Below are 19804 nucleotides of genomic sequence, written 5' to 3' on the forward strand. Positions count from 1 at the left end.
ATTTCCAAGCAAGGCAACAGTACAAATACCTCAGATAAGACAAATTTTTGTGAGAAACCACAGCTGGGAAAGGCTGACTGGGGACTCCAAACTAGTCAGGACGATGAGGAGGGAGCAGGAAGAAAACTAACAATGGCCAGTGAGGTGGGAAGAAAGCCAGCAGAGAGGAGAAGACCTGGAAGCTAAGAGAAGGACAGAGTGATCTGGGGGAGCGATTGCAGCTGATCTTTTGTGCTACTAAAGATCCTCCCTGAGTTCACTCAAATACAGCATTGCTGCCCTAGCGCATGGATTCTATCAGTCACTTCACAGGAAAACAGACATCGTTTCCTGCTTCTACAAAGGAAGAAATTTAGCCCAGGGAATTCCTCACAAAAGTGATCAAGGAACTGAGTCCTCCACAGTTCCTTACATAGGAGTAGAATCCAGAGATGAGCAACAGCTCTGAGACCTGAGAGAGAAAAGGAGAAGTTTGAGCTTACCAGAACCCAGCAGCTGGGCTAACAGGAGTGCCCTGGTAAATGTTTAACAATGGCTAATGGGGGAAAGCCCCCACGTGTAATGTTTGCAATTTCTGAGGTGGAAATACTCCCATCGTGGCTTATTTTAAGTCATCAACACGATATCAGTAAACATTAAGTTGGGAAAAAATGAACAGCATTGTCCCTCATGAGCTGGTATGAGCTGGCTCCTGCAAAACACCAGGCTGGACTCACATAATAGGGACTGCCGCCATGGCAATGGACTCACTGCCGCTGCCCGTGGAGCTCACAGAAGCAGAGAGGGAGGAGGAAAATGTTGGCTTTTCCCTCCCACTTCCCTCCATCATCTACTAGTCGCTCCTCTTGGCTCAACCCAGACAGAAGGATGCCCAAGGAGAAGCTCCCCTCCCCCAACAACACAGAATGGAGAAGGGAGATATAATAAAATTTGCAGAAGACTGTATGTAAGGTGTGATATAAAGAGAGAAGGTCAGAGATGACTCTAAAATGTAGAGCCTGACTGATGACAACTATGAGGGGACCAGCTTTGGGGAGAAGGATCAGCTTTTGTATTTAAACATGCTAAGTTTGGATGTCAGTTAGAAATTTAAGACAAGACGTTGAATAGATGTTGGATAGAAGAATCTACCTTGTTCCCTACCCAGTAGAGTTCTGGGCTGGAGATATCAATCAGACAGTTGTCAACATACAGATGTAATTTAAAGCCATGAAAGTGGATTGGATTCCCATCATCTGTGGACTGAGCCTGGCAACCGTTCTCAACGGAGGGTCTGTGAGACACTTAAGGCAATTTCCTAAGACACTCCTTGTACATAACAAATAAACTTCCCTCCTATGCATCTAGAAGGGTGCTAGTTATTTATCTTGGAAACACTGAGAAAATAGTCCTTCAAATTGTTACGTGTGTTGTGTGGTTCAGATGAGAAACCACAGTTGGGAAAGGCTGACTGGGGACTCCGAACTAGTCAGGACGATGAGGAGGGAGCAGGATGAAAACTAACAATGGTCAGTGAGGTGGGAAGAAAGCCAGCAGAGAGGAGAAGACCTGGAAGCTAAGAGAAGGAGAGAGTGATCTGGGGGAGCGAATGCAGCTGATGGGTCCCCTGAGGCGGCCTCTGAGAACTTTCGGACAGACATGGAGGTCTAAGAACCTCGACAAGTGCCATTTCAATAGCTTGCATTGTACTGGGTTTAAGAGAGAACGGGAAGAGTGAGCCTTCTTAGGTTAGAGTTATATGGTGACTAAAACTGGACCAGAAACTTCCTATCAATCATCTTTCAAACTTCTGGGTCATTCGGATAGGAGATTATTCTGAGTCAGCTTAACTGTTAAGAAAATCATGCCCAATGGCAAGAATTTATCTCTTAGAATTTTTTTCAATGTTGGGCAATCAACAAAACTTAAAATATATCCAGATATTGAGGCTCTGACTGACTACATAAATCCAGATTTCAAATATTTGTGTTCATCATAAATAGTCTGTTGGTGTTACTGGTTAACTAGAAAATAGGTAGTGATTAGAAAACTGCACTTATAAATTTATGCTAAAAATAGAACCTATGGCTTAATGTATTGGGCTTTCACGTAAGTTCCATTTACCAAAAATATTTAAGAATCCAATGCAATCCGATCATTCCTACTGTTTTAAACTTCATTACACACATTATATATAATATAATGTGTTATTATATTATATATTTCAAGTGGTTGAGAGCTTCAACCACTTGAAAGCTGGCAGCTAACAGTATAAAATTTACTGCCCTACAGTTCTTATGATCCAGTGGTCTGTTTCTATGATTTGCACAATCACATAAATTCTCTGAGCCCTCATTTCTTTTCCTGGAGACCCAGAATGGTAATGCTGGAAGCATTCATTAAATAGGCTTTGAAAGTGCTAGCAAACACAGTTTCTCAGTAGTGAGAGTACATGATACATTAAGACTGAGCTGGGGCGCCTGGGTGGCTCAATTGGTTGAGCGACTGCCTTCAGCTCAGGTCATGATCCTGGAGTCCCTGGATCGAGTCCCGCATCGGGCTCCCTGCTCGGCAGGGGGTCTGCTTCTCCCTCTGACCCTCCCCCCTCTCACGTGCTCTCTCTCTCTCAAATAAATAAATAAAATCTTTAAAAAAAAAAAAAAAAAAGACTGAGCTGACTGGACCAACTGGGAAGTTTGGGACATTTACTGACCTAGACAGATGGCTCAGCTGACTCAAGTGAATGGAACAAAAAGGACCTAAAATAATAGAAAGTAGAACTATAACATGCAGAGCTCCTGTAAAGGCCTCTGGCATGCTTGCTGTTGAGCCAGTGCTCCCTGCGGTGGGGGTATGGGGGGGGTGCCATCGGCATGATGTCGTATCTGAAAAGGCAGCCTCCACACACATATTCTGTCACGCACACCTTCATTTACGTGGCTTCAACTCTTTCCCACTTAGATCATCCAAAAACTTTGGTGATGGGGGTATGGATACTTGAGATTCTGTGGACTACTTTGCTTTTCATTTTCCAGGCTTTCTGAAAACAGCTGCAGAAATACCCAGACCTTTGGGAAAGAGGCTGATCTTACCGCATTTCCAGCCAGACTGCAAGCCGAGAGAAGTGGAAATATATTACAAGCCTATTTTCCTGAAATCCCTGTCAGAACTGCTCCAGCAATTCCTTGGCTTTCCACATGACCTCAAAACAGGACAAGCTCCTCTTCCAAATCCATCTGCTTTTTAACTTTAGCTCTAGCCTTATATTTAAATATTCAGTTAAGTCAGGTACAATAGCCCCACAGTCCTAGTGGTACCCCGATTTGCAAATCTGAGTTATTATAGGACCAGGGGATATATAAATCAGATGGTGAATGCAAATCACAAACCTTATACCCAGAGATTCGACTCCAAGAAATCTATTACCAGCAACACACTACAATATATTTTCAGACTAGCTAAAAGACAAATGCTTTATTTCGAAATGATCTTAAGCAAGGATTATGGTTGGGGTTGGCAAATGTCAAGAATTTCAGGTGACATTATCTCATAGGTAGCATTTTAAAATCCAGAACAACTTAGGGAACAATGGAAGGAAAAAGAGATTACCAATGTTTCATGTAAAGAATATGAATCTAATCTTCCATGCACTCAGTCTGGAATCAGCAGACTCAGGAGGCTGTTGGACACAGCACTGCCCAGCCCCCTCCCGCCTGTGTGGAGCTATGCGCACACCTCAGCTGGGCACACCGCGCTCTCCTGGGAACTCCTGCATCCAAAAATTCACGCAGCCAGTACTCTTGGAAAGAAACATTAACCTTTCCCTTCCCAAGGGATATGAAACTTTCTCCTTTGGTCCCTCATCCAGAGCTGTTTCCTGGGCAAATGACCAGAGGAACACCCATTCAGAAAACCAGAAATCAGGTTGCCAAGGAATTGAGAAGCTGAAGTGACAGTATTGAGGTCTTGAAGAGGCCATGTGTTCTAAGCCTTGCCTTAATAGCCCTTCAAAATCCATAGAAGACTGGTTCAAATTTGGTTCAGGCCCGAGACACAAAGTTATTCTTTCAAAGGAATAGAAAGCTCACTTCGGACAGGTGTCATCCTGGGATATCCAGCCCAAAGAACACTAAAAGGTCAAGATCACCTTATGGCTACTCCAAGGGCCCTCTGGCTACTTCTGGCCTGTGCCCAGCTGCTGGAGCCTGGCTCCATTCTAACGCAAACCATAGGCTCAGCTCCAGAACAACACTCAATGTTGTCAGAACTAGGGAGGCCTACAGGTTAGGTCGGATATCACAAATGTGTTCTGGAGAGCAGCAGCCTTCTAGTTTTGGTTTTATTCTGGCTCAGCTGTCCAGGATTGGAGCAGAACTGGACAGACCAGCTTCTCATCCCCCTTCATTTCATGTCCCTTCCGTGTAATCTAGGATGCCACTTCATCATGTCAGAATTTAACTCCAGAAAGATTGGAAGGGAGGGAGGGAGGGACGAAGAGAAGGAGGAAGGGAGGGAGGGAAGGAAAGAGGGAGCGAGAAAGGTCTTTTTAAAAAGAGAGAGATAAAAGGAATCTTAGTAAATCAAATAATTTTCAACTTCCATATAACAATCTTGAAGGGTGCACTTCTCCAACCTAAAGAGCTAAGAAACATGCAAATCATACACATTTAGGACCTCTGCTTTCCCATGGCCTTCTGAGACTATTTTGGTGTACTTTTCTCCATCATTTGTCTCTTATATAATAAAAGATCTTTTTATTTCCCTGTAGGCATTTTGTGCTCTATTTTGTATTTTTTAAATTATCATGCAGTAAAACGGACTTTTAATGGTATACAGTTCTATGAATTTTAACACAAATACAGATTTGTGTAAACACCACCACCATCAGCATATGGAATAAAACCATGACCCCAAAAAACTTCCTGGGCCTATCCCTTTGCAGTAAGACTGTCTCCCCACTCCTAACCTCAGCAACCACTGATCTGTTCTTGACAAATAGATCATTAATAGTTACTTTGTTCCAGGGCGCCTGGGTGGCTCAGTCAGTTGGGAGTCTGACTCTTGATTTCAGCTCAGGTCTTGATCTCAGGGTTGTGAGATCAAGCCCCATGTTGGGCTCTGTTGGGCTCCCCACTGGGCATGGAGCCTGCTTAAGATTCTCTCTCTCCCTCTCCCTCTGTCCCCGCTCCCCACCACTTGTGCATGTGATCTCCCTCTCTCTCTCAAAAAAAAAAAATTTTTCTTTGTTCCACATTCCCAAACTAGAAATGCTATTGTTTATAGCTTGAAAGTTAAGCATCTTGTTATGGTAGTTATTTTAACTCATATAAAAATTTATTCAAGATAAAATATAAATTTATGTTAATAAGCATGAAACTAAAAAAGGTGAACCATCTGAAACTACACCTTTAATTCTAGCCAACATCAACCTGGGAACAGGCAGTCCAGAAAACCAACCCCGTTCACTGTTCACAGAGGCCTGGAGCTTCTCTCACTCCCCTGGGAACCTTCCTTCACCCTGCTCTTGACTGCCCTTTAACCAGCCTCAATTCAGAACTGACAATGTGTCTGGTTGATCTAGTTCTGACCCACTGCTCCCCCTTGGACTCCTGCACACTCTGCACTTCTGGATTCTCTAATTACTTCACCTGGGCCAACCTCCCACCTTCAAGCCCAAGTCCCATGGATGGCCCACGAGGCCAACACACTCTCTTGGTCCAACTTGGTCAATGAGCAAGGGGCAAGCTCTGAAGACACTACATTCTCCAGCTTGTAGTACAGTCATCTCAAATGTTGCATATTCATATGTGCCATGTATATGACTTTTTAAAAAATACAAGATATTAAGAACTAAAAAAGCATATTATATATTATAATATACAATATATATTATATAATATATACTGTATATATGTTGTATTACTATATATTATATATTGTAATATATAACACCATATTAAATATATATTGAATTATGATTCTAACATTGTATATACATGTATATACATATATGTGTATATGTATATATGTTTATATATACATATAATTATCAGATTCAAAAAATGAGATTAGACCACATAGAAATGATAATACATTTTGAACATCTGCTAAAGTGGCACATGATGCTGAATCTTAATGGGCTCAACACTCTATTTCTTATAAAGTTATATGATCTGAGAATTTACATCTTTCTTAATACTTGACTTTAAGGCTATTAAAATCCAACATTATTAAGTTAACACTGGTTATGCATTTTTTAGGTTTATAAACTTAAACCAAAACGTTTCCAGCATCATCAAATTGCTCCGCTCTTCCAATTAAACTGAATTCTATATAAAAATATGGCTTACTGATGTTTGATACAATTGAGGTTTATATGTCCACACCCTCTCTCAACATTACTATCTTCTTTAACTATTATTAATTTCCTAAAAAAAAGAATTATAGAAACATCCCCTGTTGCATTATTTGTTTGTATAAATATACAGCTTCTTTGCTCCTCAACTATTGAGCTCTTATCAATCCCATAAACCAATGATATGAAATACTTCTTCATTGCAATCCTTTTCAGAACAAGCCAAAAAACAAATGAATAGACTTATTCTTTTCATCTGATACTTTCCTTTCGCATTAACTCACACTTACAGCATACAGAGCTATCACTTCAAAGCATGTTTCTAATAGTGAAATGCTCACTAAACCAGAATGGAAGTCCATCATTCCTGTTGGTGAAATGTTAATATGTTAACCTCCAGTTGGCAATGGGCTGATAAAGGATTTCAATATGAAAGTTTTCTATTTATATTGAGCATCTAATATTAAAAGAACCCTCATCTATGGCAAATAACCAAGTCAAGTTCATTATGTTCAATTTTTAGTATGAAATACTGATTTTTAGATATAAGTCCTTAAATTCAAAAGGTTAAATAGGATAATCCTTAACAACAATTTTACTTGATTAAAGACACCAACAAATAAAAGAAAATAAATCCCAAGTCCTATAGAATTGTCTGCCTTGGAATGTAGTATTTTTTCATTTGGATACCAATGGGATAAATTTTCATTCACGTCTAGTAGAGCGCAATTGACGCTTAAACAATGTGGGGATTGGGGCGCCGACCCCTGCTCAGTCAAAAATCTGTGCATAACTTTTGACTCCCCAAAAACTTACCTACTCTTAGCCTACTGTTGACCAGAATCCTTACCAATAACATAAACAGTCAATTCACACATATTTTGTAGGTTATATGTATTAAATACTGTATTCTTACAGTAGAGTAAGCTAGAGAAAAGAAAATGTTATTAAGAAAATCATAAGGGAGAGTAAATACATTTCCAGCACTGTACTATAAAAATTCCCCATACAAGTGGACCCACACAGTTCAAACTCATGTTGTTCAAGGGTCAAGTGTATTTTCTTTCTCCGAAATCAGTGGTATTGGGTCCAGAATTCTGGCCTTCATTGCTTAGATGATCTCTTTTGGTAGTAAGTTAAAGATGCCTCATGGTTACTGACACATTTTCAGGGAAAGATCATTAATATTAATACCTATACTGTTAGTTTGCCTTTTCAAGGATTAGCCTAAATCTCCTTCCTCTCTCTCTCTTTCCTTTCCCTCCCCAGTCCCTGAATTCTTCTTTTTATCTCTCTATAAGACCTCCTGAAAAGACAAATCGTTAAAATGTTACCTATTTTTGATTAAAATTACAAAATTTAGCATTCTTTTAAAATTCTACATCTACATTTTTAAAAGCTGAACCCTATCCATAGAAAACTGTCCATACACATATACAAACAACAGTTTGCAAATAACTCCAGGGGTTCAAAGTCGCTCTAAAGCCTATTCGTGGGTGCACAGAGGGTCTGTAGTCCTCAGAGTAAACCCTGTTCCAAGCTGATTCTCACAAGTCAACCATTCAACTCTGGCCCAGGGCTTGCCATCTCCTCAGTCCTTCCTTTGGTCAATACTGCTGAGCCCAAATTAACTTGTGCGTCTCCTATGAAGCCTTCCCCAACTCCTTCAATTCACCTCCACTTTCTGCCTTTCCAGGCTTCCTGATACCCACAGAGTCAAGTCTTAAAACTTAGCATTCAATTTCCCTCTAGATAATTCATACAGGGAAGTTATACCTCAAAATCTAATTGGTAAATCCCGGAAAGCAGATACATACACCTAACATCTCTGCAGCTCCCGCCACAGCACCTGGCACAGTGCCAGTGAACATTTACTGAATGATCAGCGCACTCATCTAACTTATCCTCTAGGTAGCTTCTGTCCCATCACCGCTACTTGACCCAAGGAGAAGGATGAGGCCAAGACCCACATTTTCTTAAGATTTATTTTACTTATTTTATTTTTTTAATTCTTTTTTTTTAAGGATTTTATTTATTTATTTGACAGAGAGAGAGAGCACAAGCAGGGGGAGCAGCAGAGGAAAAGGGAGAAGCAGACTCCCCGCTGAGCAGGGAGCCTGATGTGGGACTTGATCCCAGGACCCTGGGATCATGACCTGAGCTGAAGCCAGACGCTTAAACAACTGAGCCATCCAGGCGCCCCTATTTTACTTATTTTAGAGAGAGAGAGAATGAGAGAGAGATTGGTGGGAGGGGTGGGGGGAGAGGGAGAAGGAGAAAAATCTCAAGCGGACTCCCTGCTGAGTGTGGAGCCTGACTTGGGGCTCAGTCTCAGGACTCTGAGATCATGACCTGAGCTGAAATCAAGAGTCAGATGCTTAACCGACTGAGCCACCGGGCGCCCCAGGACCCACATCTTTTTGAGCAAAATCTAGGTTATACAGAGCTCAGTGGCTATCACACTACACGATTTTGTTCATCAGTTAGCAATCATTTATGGAGTTTCCACTATGTGTCAGGCACTAAGCGAGGCTCTGGAAATACAAAAGTGACGGAATGTAAGCAGATGAACTATGGTATGCTACATGCAGTAATGGGTGCACAAGGCACCAGGGAAAGAGGAGCAGGCAACTATCTATCTAGAGATGTTAGTAAAGTTGTTACTGAGAACAGGATGCTTGAAATGGATGTTGAAAGAATCAGTATGAGATGAACTACAATGGGAAAGACATCCCAGGAGGGTAAGAGCAAATGCAAAGGCCAAAAGCATGGAAATAACATGTCTCTTTAATCCCCTCCTCAACTCTCCCTCATCAGCCCCGGAATGAGTCCACATTTCAATAAGGCCAACTCATCTCACCTTCCAGATTTTTTGCCTGAACAGGGATTTATTTTTAAAGATGGACTAAGGTGCATTGCCTAGCAAATATGAATTTCATAATACTAAGTAAATTTTGTATTTTGGATTTGGAAATCCAACCCAAGTCCAAATTATAGATTTGTAATGACATACATGTGACTGACTCAACATTAGTTTTATTAGGATCCATATTTTTATAGAGAGGATTTTTAATACAATTTTAATTATAATGATCTGTCTGCCTTTAAGGGATAAAATAACATCAAGAAAAAAAATGGTTTTAAAGTTATTTATTCAACTTTTCCATTCCTGTATCATTTACTTCTCCAAGTGCGTTTCAGTTTCTCTGTCTGCTGGCTTTATAAACCTCTCTTTGGGCTTTAACAACCATGGAATCACTTTTACTGTGAAGTTTAATATCCTGCTTTAAAATCCAAATATGATTCACATATTGCATCTTCAGTATTTTTCTAAAACAAAACAATCTGCTTGAACTTTAAAAAAAAAATTACTTTTCTCCAGAACACTTAAAAACATGCCTTCCAATATCTGGAAATAGGACTCATTTAATAACACAGGCAATAAACTGCTTCAGGCTCACTTTCCTGCCTTGTACTCTAAAAAGAAAGATTAGTAACACTGCTAAACTAATTTTATTTTAAAAATACTAATGATATTAAAATGCATCGATAGTCTGGCTTTAAAAAAAAAAAAAGCTGGAAAGAAAAAAGTCAAGAAGAAATGGTTGCAGAGGTGCTATTCCTGGCACTTAGGACTTTTTCAGAGACCTGAGCCTGTAATTGCTTTTAAAGACACGAGAGCCTTTGTTCTCTCTCCCCCAATATATCCAAAGCAGACTTCATATCTGAGATACTAGAGGATGCGCACAAATTTATAATAAAGACACAAAGCCTCACTGATGGTGTTACACAAAAGGTGCTTTTATGGTTGTTACTAATCTCAGAGACACAATAAACAATCAACTAAATAAGCAAGCAGAAATTTCCTAGGAAAGTCACTTAAAATTATTTTGAGTTGTTTCACCAAACTCTGAGTTCAGATCTTCATTGGCCTCTTCATTGCCATTAGAGCTCTAGGACCCCAACGTTGAAAACGATAAGACAATGAAGACCTGGATCCTCATATGAGAAGGGCGATTATCCTCATCATGACGATCAGGATGATACATTATATTTGTATCATGCTTTATACCTAAAAGAATTCTTTCCCCAGATTCACCTCATGTGTTCATCCTAAACCTCCAACAGAGATAACAAACCTAGGTTCCAGAAGTGACATGCCCAAGGACATAAGGCCAGCTAGTGGCAAGAGTAGAATCAAAGCCCAGAACTTGCTGGTACAAAACAATCTTTTCCATTGCACCAGATATAGAATGCCCAATCAATCTCTTTCCCCATCTTTCCCTCATTTTGTTTTGCATTTCTTAATAGACTCATTGATTGGTTTTAAATATAGTATTTCAGGATCCTCAGACCTTCATTTTGAGTTTCCAGTTTTAAAAATGTATTAATCAGCCCAATATCGATTTCCTCTTTATTCACAGTTAACCTTCCTGGAAGAAGGGCAGTCTAAAGCAAATAATGATGTTCTGCATTCACTTCTCTTTTTCCTCTTTTACATCACTGTTGGAGCACATAATGAGTGCCTCTCTCAACCAGTAAAATTTCTTCCCATTCATTTATTGGGCCAGGCCTCTCCCAGAAAACACCATAATTGGTTTCCTTTTCAGGTTTACACAGAAAACCTCTCAGAAAGATTGCAGGGACCACAGGATGCAAGCAACAAGGCCCAAATGATACCATATATTTAAGAGAATAAGATTCTAATATCAATTTCAAAAACACATTATGAAGTAAAAGTCTTTCCATTCTTTCAACATTTTACAAAAGAGCCCTAAGAAAACCAGCCACAGAGTAATTTTTCTTGAATCCGCAACCACTGAAAGAAGAGCAGATTTCTTCCTTTCATTCATTCATTGGTTGGGTCACTCATGCATTCATTCAACAAGGAGTTTCATATTGCCAGCGGTGCTCTAGGCCCCAGGGCTTCAGTGGAAACCAGCCAAGTTTCTCCCTTGTAGAGCTTACATTCTAGAGGTAGTAAGAAAGGCAATAAACCCATAAACAAATAGTATCATATATTGTTAAGTATAATGAAAAAATAAAACCAGGTCATGGGGAACAGAGTGGAAGCAGGGAAAGCAGCTGAGAAGTGATTATGGGAGCCCAGGTAAGAGATGAAAGTAGGCCGATGAAAAATAGTTAGATTAACATTTGCTGATAGATTTGATGTCAAGTTTGAAGAAGAGAGAAACTGAGGATTATTCCAAGATTTTTGCATGAGTTGCTTACCAGTGGTGCCTTGGCTAAGATGGAAGAGACCTAGAGAGAAACAGGACGAGGGTAGGAACATCAAGGATCCTCTTTATTGCTGAGACAAGTTTGAGGTGCCATTGAAGTGGAGATGTTATTTTAAAAAATTAAAAGACAGTTGAGGGGCACCTGGGTGGCTCAGTGGGTTAAGCGTCCAACTCTTGGTTTCAGTTCAGGTCATGATCTTGGTGTCATGAGATCAAGCCCCGCATTAGCCTCTGTGCTTAGTGCAGAGTCTGCTTATCTCTCTCCATCCTCCCTCTGCTCCTCCCCCTGCTCTCTCTCTCTCTCTCTCTCTCTCTCGCTCTCTCTCAAATAAAAAAATAAAGTCTTTAAAAAAAAAGACAATTGAATATACAAGTATAAAGCTCAGAGGAGAACTCAGGGTTAGAAATACAAATTTGAGATTCAACAGAATTCAGATAGCACTTAAAGTCATGGGACCAGATGAGTTCACCTCAGGATATGTGTAATCAGAAGGGGTTCAAATCATTACCTAACTTAGGCAAAATCTTTAACCTTTCTACAACCTTTCTATGCAGGGTCAATATATATCTGAACATGTTAGGAAATCTGCATAGCACTACATAAATACATGTTGTCATCAAGCTCCCAAGAAATTAACACCATAGAAAGAAAGAAACAGTAAAACCAGGAATGAAAATATAAATTTCCTGACCATGGTAATAAGTGACCAGTTACCTTAGCAGAGGAGCAAAACCAATTGCCAGCAAATTCCCTGAAGAAAATGCCACTGAGGAAAATAAATATAGGGTGTCCCTACCTCTGGCCCACTGGAAAGAGAAAAGATTTTCAGTAACAAATGTAGGAACTGAAAATAGTATGCTGTGAATATTTTTATAGTCAGTATTTAATAGTGAATATTTCCAGGGACTGATTAATTCTTAGAATTTTATCATTATTACTCTCATAATTAGAAAAAGAAAGCCACAAAAGGGTGATATAATAAAGAATTATGATTTCTGAAAATAATATTGATTTGGCATGACATATATAACTAATAGGGAAAAAATAGCAACTCGTGGACTATTTTCTAGAAGCTCCAATGTGGAAGTTGGAATCACCAAATGACTGATAAACTGACCTGGATGATGTTCTTGCTAAACTCTAATGTGTGTTGGTGAGGTTACAAGTGCTGAGGTTTGAAAGTACAATTATTCTAGAAATTTCAAAGATCCCATACATTTACCTAGCCTATTATAAACTTAAAAAGTTAGACTTTTTTTTTCTGATTGAATGCATTGACATGTGTTAACTGCTGGAAAGAATTTTTTTTTAAGATTTTATTTATTTATTTGACAGAAAGAGAGATAGGGAGAGCAGGAACAGAAGCAGGGGGAGTGGGAGAGGGAGAAGCAGGCTCCCCTCTGAGCAGGGAGCCCGATGCGGGGCTCGATCCCAGGACCCTGTGATCCTGACCTGAGCCGAAGGCAGACGCTCAGCAACTGAGCCACCCAGGCACCCCTGGAAAGAGTTTTTAAAAGCAGCGGACAAATTAAGGATCACAAAACTACTGTATTGCATACAATAAGTAGAGAGGAAGCAAGATTATTATCTGATCACATTCTTCCCACATTTTTGCTTATTTTATCTAATTACCCTATGTATCTTCTAGATTTATCCAACTTAACCTATCACACAAGGTTTTATTAGAATACCTAAAGAGTTGTTGCAACAGAAAAGATTTCGTATAGTCTTTCTGAAATTATAACTACTGTTTTTAATGTTACCGTGTGTTTTAAAAAATTTAACACTAAGGATACTTTGGAGGAAACCATAGTCTTTGCCATATTTGAACTAAACGGAAAACCCCTTCTGATTATATAAAGCTAAAATCTCAACATGGGGAGAAATACGTTTTACAATGCTATGTAAGTCATTGAACATAGAGTAGTAGAAGTTAGTCTCTCACGTCCCGTGCTGGTGCTCCCAATTGTAATTCAAGGTAGCAAGCACTAGATGGCATTGCTGATTCATAACTAGGCAACTGATTGCTTTTTTTTTTTTTTTTTTTTTTTTCCCCACGTTTTAGGCTGAACTTGAAAATCTTTGTTATTAACAAAGTTAAAGTTCTTGAGTAACTAAAGAAATTTTAAACATTTCAAACATGAAAAAAAAAACCCTCCAAGCCAATTTAGGGCGTTCTCTTCTTGACACTATTATACCTTTCCCTACTTGCTATTACCCTAAATTGCATTCTCTACATGAGGTTTTTAAATATATAACGACCTATAAATATAAATATAAAAACACTGAAATCAAACATTGGTGTACTTTCAGATGATAATTATAACTTAAGTGGAAAGAAGTAAGGTTCTCCAAAGGAAAAAACTCAGTCTTCGGCTCTGCTAAAGCAACTTGCCACTAACATCCTAAGGGCAGGAGGGGCAAGGAGGAAACAAATTATGGGTTTGGGCCTTCACCTCTATGGTGTGCTTAGGACTCATTTATAAAGGCTCTTCTGTCCACTTTGGGACTGAAGTCTCCTGGTCTTTCCACGTAAAAACCAGCCGTGTCAATACGGCAAGTGCCCCACCCCCAGCAGTTTCTGGGACTATTTGGGCTTATAAAGGGGGGTTGACAACGACACTGAGAGGTCTCTTGCCTCACCCTTGCAAATGCTCTGCTCTATTCCTCCTGTGGGTCCCACAAGTAGCCAGTGCCAGGACTGAAATTCACCAAGCTAACAAAACTTCTCCAAGAGGGAAAGTCTTAAAAAGTAATCTTGTTCTTTCAAACATGACATTTTTTTAAAAGAATCTCGCTCTTTAAAAAAGAGATACAAAGTAGCTTCTCAACTCACCAACAATAAAATAAATACAAGTGATAGAGAAATTTTCTTAAACCTAACATGGAGATTGCCATTCGCCAATTCATTCATTTACTCAATTAATGTGGCAATTTGCCATGAATGGTAGTCAGAGCAAATAATGTGGCAGCGAACAGAGAAGAGTTGTGTCCCTGTCTTTACAGAGCCTCCTGTTCAGTAGTAACATAATGTTAGTAATATAGAAATAATTGCTTTAATGTTGCTAATAAGCCAATCACCTCAAAGCCTTTTAGAAAGTAAGCCTGATATGAACTAATGAAAATGAAACTTACTGATCATGTATCACAGGAGGGAAGAATGTGAATCTATGGAGAGAAAATAATTCAAAAGAACCTATTTTGGTCTTTGGCATACCAGACTATTTCACAGAAAGCAAACTGTGTTTCACTGCCTAGGAGGTCACACAGAGCTGCATATTCATTTTTATTCATTTTTATGAAGAAAAGCAAATGAATAGAAATTGTGGATGCTTAGACAGTTTTCCTTAAATTATTTCCCCTTTCCCCCCCAAAGTTCCACCTCATCTACACCTGCTTTAAAAGCTTCATCTTTGTGGAAGTAAAATATCTTAAGTAAGGACTATGAGTCATCAACAAAATTATAAATTACAAATGCAAACTTAATTTTATCACATTAGAAGAAAGTCTTCCAGTGGTGCCTGGGTGACTCAGTCGGTTGGGCATCTGACTCTTGATTTTGGCTCAGATCGTGATCCCAGGGTCATGAGATCAAGCCCTGCCTTGGGCTCTGTGCTGGGCATGGAGGCTGCTTGAGATTCTCTCTCTCCAACTGAGCCCCCTGTTGGGCTCCACGCTCAGCAAGTAGTCTGCTTCAAGACTCTCTCTTCCTCTCCCTGTGCCCCTCCCCCTCTCTCTTCCTCTGAAGGAGAAGAAGAAGAAAGAAGAAGAAGAAGAAGGAGAAGAAGGAGAAGAAAAGAAGGAAGAAGAAGAAGAAGAAGAAGAAGAAGAAGAAGAAGAAGAAGAAGAAGAAGAAGAAGAAGAAGAGTTTTCCATTGTAGAAGGCTATTTGATCAAGAATCTCTGTCCAGATTTTAGTCCTGAAGGTACCCCAGTCTCCAGTTATCCTGACATTACAGACTGGGTTCAAGTTCCTGCTCTACACACCTTACTACCTGTGTGACTTTGCTTTCCTCATCTCTCAAATAGAGGTAATAGTTATGTGGTGGCGATACAACATGACTAAGGGAAATATGCCTGTAAAATGCTTACAACAATGCTTTGCACATAGTAAGTACTTGATAAATAGCCATTGTTAAAATATCCAAATTTCAGTGAAGAATTTCATTAATATATTCATTAGAGAGATCTGAAATCAAAGATGAGTCAGATTTTAAGAGAACATCTAGCTTCTCTAAAGAAGCTTTAATCTCCTGCCTTGGCCAAACTACATTGTAGGATATGGAAAATTTAGCAAATGAGATCACTGGGCCAACAGTGGGTATCTTTAAGGAATCTTAGCAAATGAGAGGAAGTGGTTAAATGAAAGAAAGTCCTAATTTTCAAAATAACAGAGAATGCAAGTTCTGCAAACTACAGAACTGTTGACAACAACACTCTAGAATAGACCATTAAAATATATGGTCACTTAAAGAATGCTACAAGGCTGCCATTAGCAATGAGTTAGTCTAAACCATTTCCTTGCTCTCACAGCAGACTAATATATCTAGAAAATATGAGAGATACGGTATAGCAAGAAAAAGGCCTTTGGCAGTAGGCTTATACTATCCTTTGGACAAGAAGAAATACAGATTGAGTGATAATACAAACAGATTCATTGTTAAATGATTGCCAAATGCTACTTTTAAGGGATACATTTTTTTAATCCAGAAGAAAGTATCTAGTGACCAGTCCCAGGGCTTTATGTAAATCCTATTCTGGTAAACCCAATTTACTTAGATTAAGACCCAAAGCAACCTTCAAAGAACATCAGTTCCCTAGGAGAAGGAATTTGTCGGCTGGTCCCCTGCTCCATCCCTGGCTCTTAGAACGGGACCTGGTGTCCCATGGAAGTTCATTAAATACTTGTTGAATGAATAAAAAATGTGTAAATAATGTAAAGTTGAGAGAATGAATAAATACTCTGAGTAACTTAATCAGAATCCAAAAGGTCTTCACAGAACAGAATAATGGGTCAAATGAAACCCAGGTAATTTCCCAGAGTGAGGAAAGGCTAGCCTTGAGAGTCAGGTGGACTGTTTTCAATCTTGATTCTGCCACTTGTCAAGGAGGGAAAGAGTTTGTGGGCAGAGAATTGAGGCGAAGTTTCCAGAGGAAAAAAAAGTAAGATCCTCCACGTAAGTCCAAAATTGATCAAGTACTTAGAGAAGATGTGGTTTTTAGCTGGGGGAGGGGGGATATAACTGGAGAAATTCCAACTACAAAAATATAGTTCGGAATAATCAAACATGAGTTTCTATCTGGGCCACATTTGAGAGTAAAAGGAGACACTGTTAATTATGAGAGGACAACAGGTGAAAAGTGGGGTTGCCCTCAGCAAACCAGGACACATGATTACACTATGTATGGGACACACCAAAAGCTCTAGACATTTGAGTTGATGAAAAGTTAAGTGGATCAACAATTTGCTGTAACTGGTTTAGAAATATATTCGTTCACTAAGTGCTTACCATATGCCTGGCACTGTTCTAAATCCATTACATGTATTAGCTCATTGGATACTCACAAAAGTATTCTAAAGTCTTATTATCCTACACACCATGAAAAAACTGAGGCACAGAGAGTTTAAATAACTTGCCCAAAGTTAACTACTCAGCTTACTCCAAGGCTTACACTAACTGAACAGATATACTCCAAAACCAGTCGCCCCTGAGTCTGTGCATTTAACCATTACAACATACAGCCTCGGGCTGCAATGAAATGCACTGAATTGCATTCTGCTAACCAGGCAAAGAATAGTCCTGCTTGCTTCTGTTTCAATCAGAGTTACAGCTAGAAACATGGTTTTGATTCGAGGTCCATACCAACTAGGCACACTAGGGTGTATTAAGGAAGGCAAGGACATGTGAGACCATAATACCCAGGGATGAGCAAAAGGAACTGTTCAGCTTAGAGAAGAGACTTGGTGTGGCATGAGAACAGCTCAACTACATGGATGGCCATGGGGAGGAAAAGTCAGACTCTATTCAGCAGCTTTCAGACTTTTTTTTAATCATTGAGATTCAGTTCACCTATGTAGTTAATTATATGATTAAATAACTTAATTATGTAATCGAGACAAAGGTTTCATGAAAACCTTACTACTTATGATACACTCTGATATTTTCTATTCTATTCTATTTCCGTTCTACTCTATTTCTTCTTCTCTTTCTTATTCTCTCTCTTTTTTTTAAGATTTTATTTATTTATTTGACAGAGAGAGACACAGAGAGAGAGGGAACACAAGCAGGGGGAGTGGGAGAGGGAGAAGCAGGCTTCCCGCTGAGCAGGGAGCCCAACGCGGGGCTCAATCCCAGGACCCTGGGATAATGACCTGAGCCGAAAGCAGACGCTTAACGACTGAGCCACCCAGGCACCCCTTTCTTAATCTCTTTTAATGCTGGTCATGTCCAACTAAAATTATTCCACAACCCCCGGATTTCAGCCTAAAATTTGAAAAATACTGCTCTATATGCTTCCAAAAAGAGAAACTAAAAAGTGACAGATAGATGTTACAGAAAAGTACATTCCAAGTCAACAAAACAATAACTACGTAACTGTCAGGGCTGTTCAAAGTTGCAATGGGCTACTTCGGAACAGAGGGAGTTCCCTCTCACTGTAGGTAATGTAGGTATCTATCCCATCATAGACTGTGGGTAGAATAGAAAAGATTCAAATATTAGTTAAACGGCTGAAATAGAAGAACATGAAGTTTTCTTTCCAAACCCAAGATCTCATTATTCTAAATCACATTTTTGTAATAAAAATAATATTTTCCCTTCAACAGTATCCATTTTCCAAAATATTTAGGTATGTTCCAACCTACCAAGACATAAGGAAAGAAGGAAGATTGGAAGGAAGAAAAGGAAAGAAGGAGGTAAGGAGGAATGGGAGAAAAGAAAAAAGGGAACAAAGAGAGTGAAAGAAAGAAAACCATGTAGAATTTAAGTGTTTCCTACATAAATTAAAGAAGTTTCCTTCAAAATGAATTCTAAGCCCCTACTTCCCCAATTCCAACAAAAATGTAAATCGGGTTCATCCAGAGTACAAGATTCCTGAGTACCCTGCGTGAGAAAAAGAAATTAAAAAGACATCTGAAAATCACTCCAGGCTCTATAATGAGCTCTGATGGTTTTCTTTTAGATCATTCTGGATGATCAGATCAGAACAGAGGAGCTGAGACTGACTCAGGACTTGATGTGTGAAATAGCTTTCCACAGGATTTGGCCAATCCTTTTTGACAAGTATACACATCGCAACAATCTTCAAAGGCAACTTCTGGAAGAGCCTCCTAACTCCTTTTGAAGATACTGCCAAGAAAAGCAAGAGAGAAAGTATGAAGAGAAATCTAAATAAGGACAAAATGATTGAAAGAAGGACACCAACGTGAAGCCCAATGGATACAACTAATAAAAATTAAACATTCTACTAGACTACTGACCAACCATTCAACTCATAATTTCTGTGGACTTGTTATGAGCACATAGTGCTCTCTTGCCACCAGATACCTTGTTTCATCTTCAAAGCCACTGTCCATAATCCAAGGCTAACACCACTGGCACAGAGCTAGGGGTTGTTCTCTGAGTAAGACGAATGTCTTGGTGGTGATCTTGCCAGGGCTCCCTAAAAGAAATAAGAAAGCCCAAATTGGGGTAAATGATCCATCCAATACTGCCAGGAGTTCTCTGGATGCTTTTTGCCAAACTCAATTTCCTTACAAGGTTTCAGAGCAAAAGAGTACATGGACTAGAACAGCCACAATCCAACCACAGCTGGCTGTGTTTGGTATACAAGGAGATGGCTACTCGTGAATTAAACAAATAAGATTAAATCAAAGGGTAACCTCAACAGTAAACTCCTTCTTCTGACAAAATGAGTAATACAGTATTTATCTTCAATTAATACTATGGGTACATATATTATCAACATGTAATAGAGTGTCTTCGGAATTTACACACTCAATAAATTAAGTGTTTTAAAAATGAAGTGGAAAGTTAGAAGCTTTTTGTTAAGACCATCTGGACATCTTAGAATTCTGAATCCTGAGTTGGACCCATTCCCACGTTGCTATAAACTATGCTATAAACTCTCAAATCAGGAATAGAGTCCTTTGTAGAAAGATGAGTCCAGGAAATAAACTGAAACCAGACTTCAGATTGGCAAGTCAGTGAAGACAGAGACTTGGAAACA

General features: G+C 39.3%; 1 protein-coding gene across 5 annotated transcripts in view; it reads right to left on the reverse strand.

Annotated features, from left to right (window-relative positions):
- Positions 1-19804, reverse strand: part of RGL1 (ral guanine nucleotide dissociation stimulator like 1) — a 242914-nt gene that overhangs the window by 194764 nt on the left and 28346 nt on the right. The window contains exon 2 of one of the 5 annotated variants that reach the window (XM_036076690.2): positions 19123-19237. The exons of the other annotated variants lie outside the window; for them this stretch is intronic. The gene's annotated coding sequence lies outside the window, so the exon portion shown is untranslated. The remainder of the gene's footprint in view (positions 1-19122; positions 19238-19804) is intronic. 5 annotated transcript variants of the gene reach the window in all.

Source organism: Halichoerus grypus, chromosome 7 (assembly GCF_964656455.1).
Source record: "Halichoerus grypus chromosome 7, mHalGry1.hap1.1, whole genome shotgun sequence".
NCBI classification, from domain to species: Eukaryota; Metazoa; Chordata; class Mammalia; order Carnivora; family Phocidae; genus Halichoerus; species Halichoerus grypus.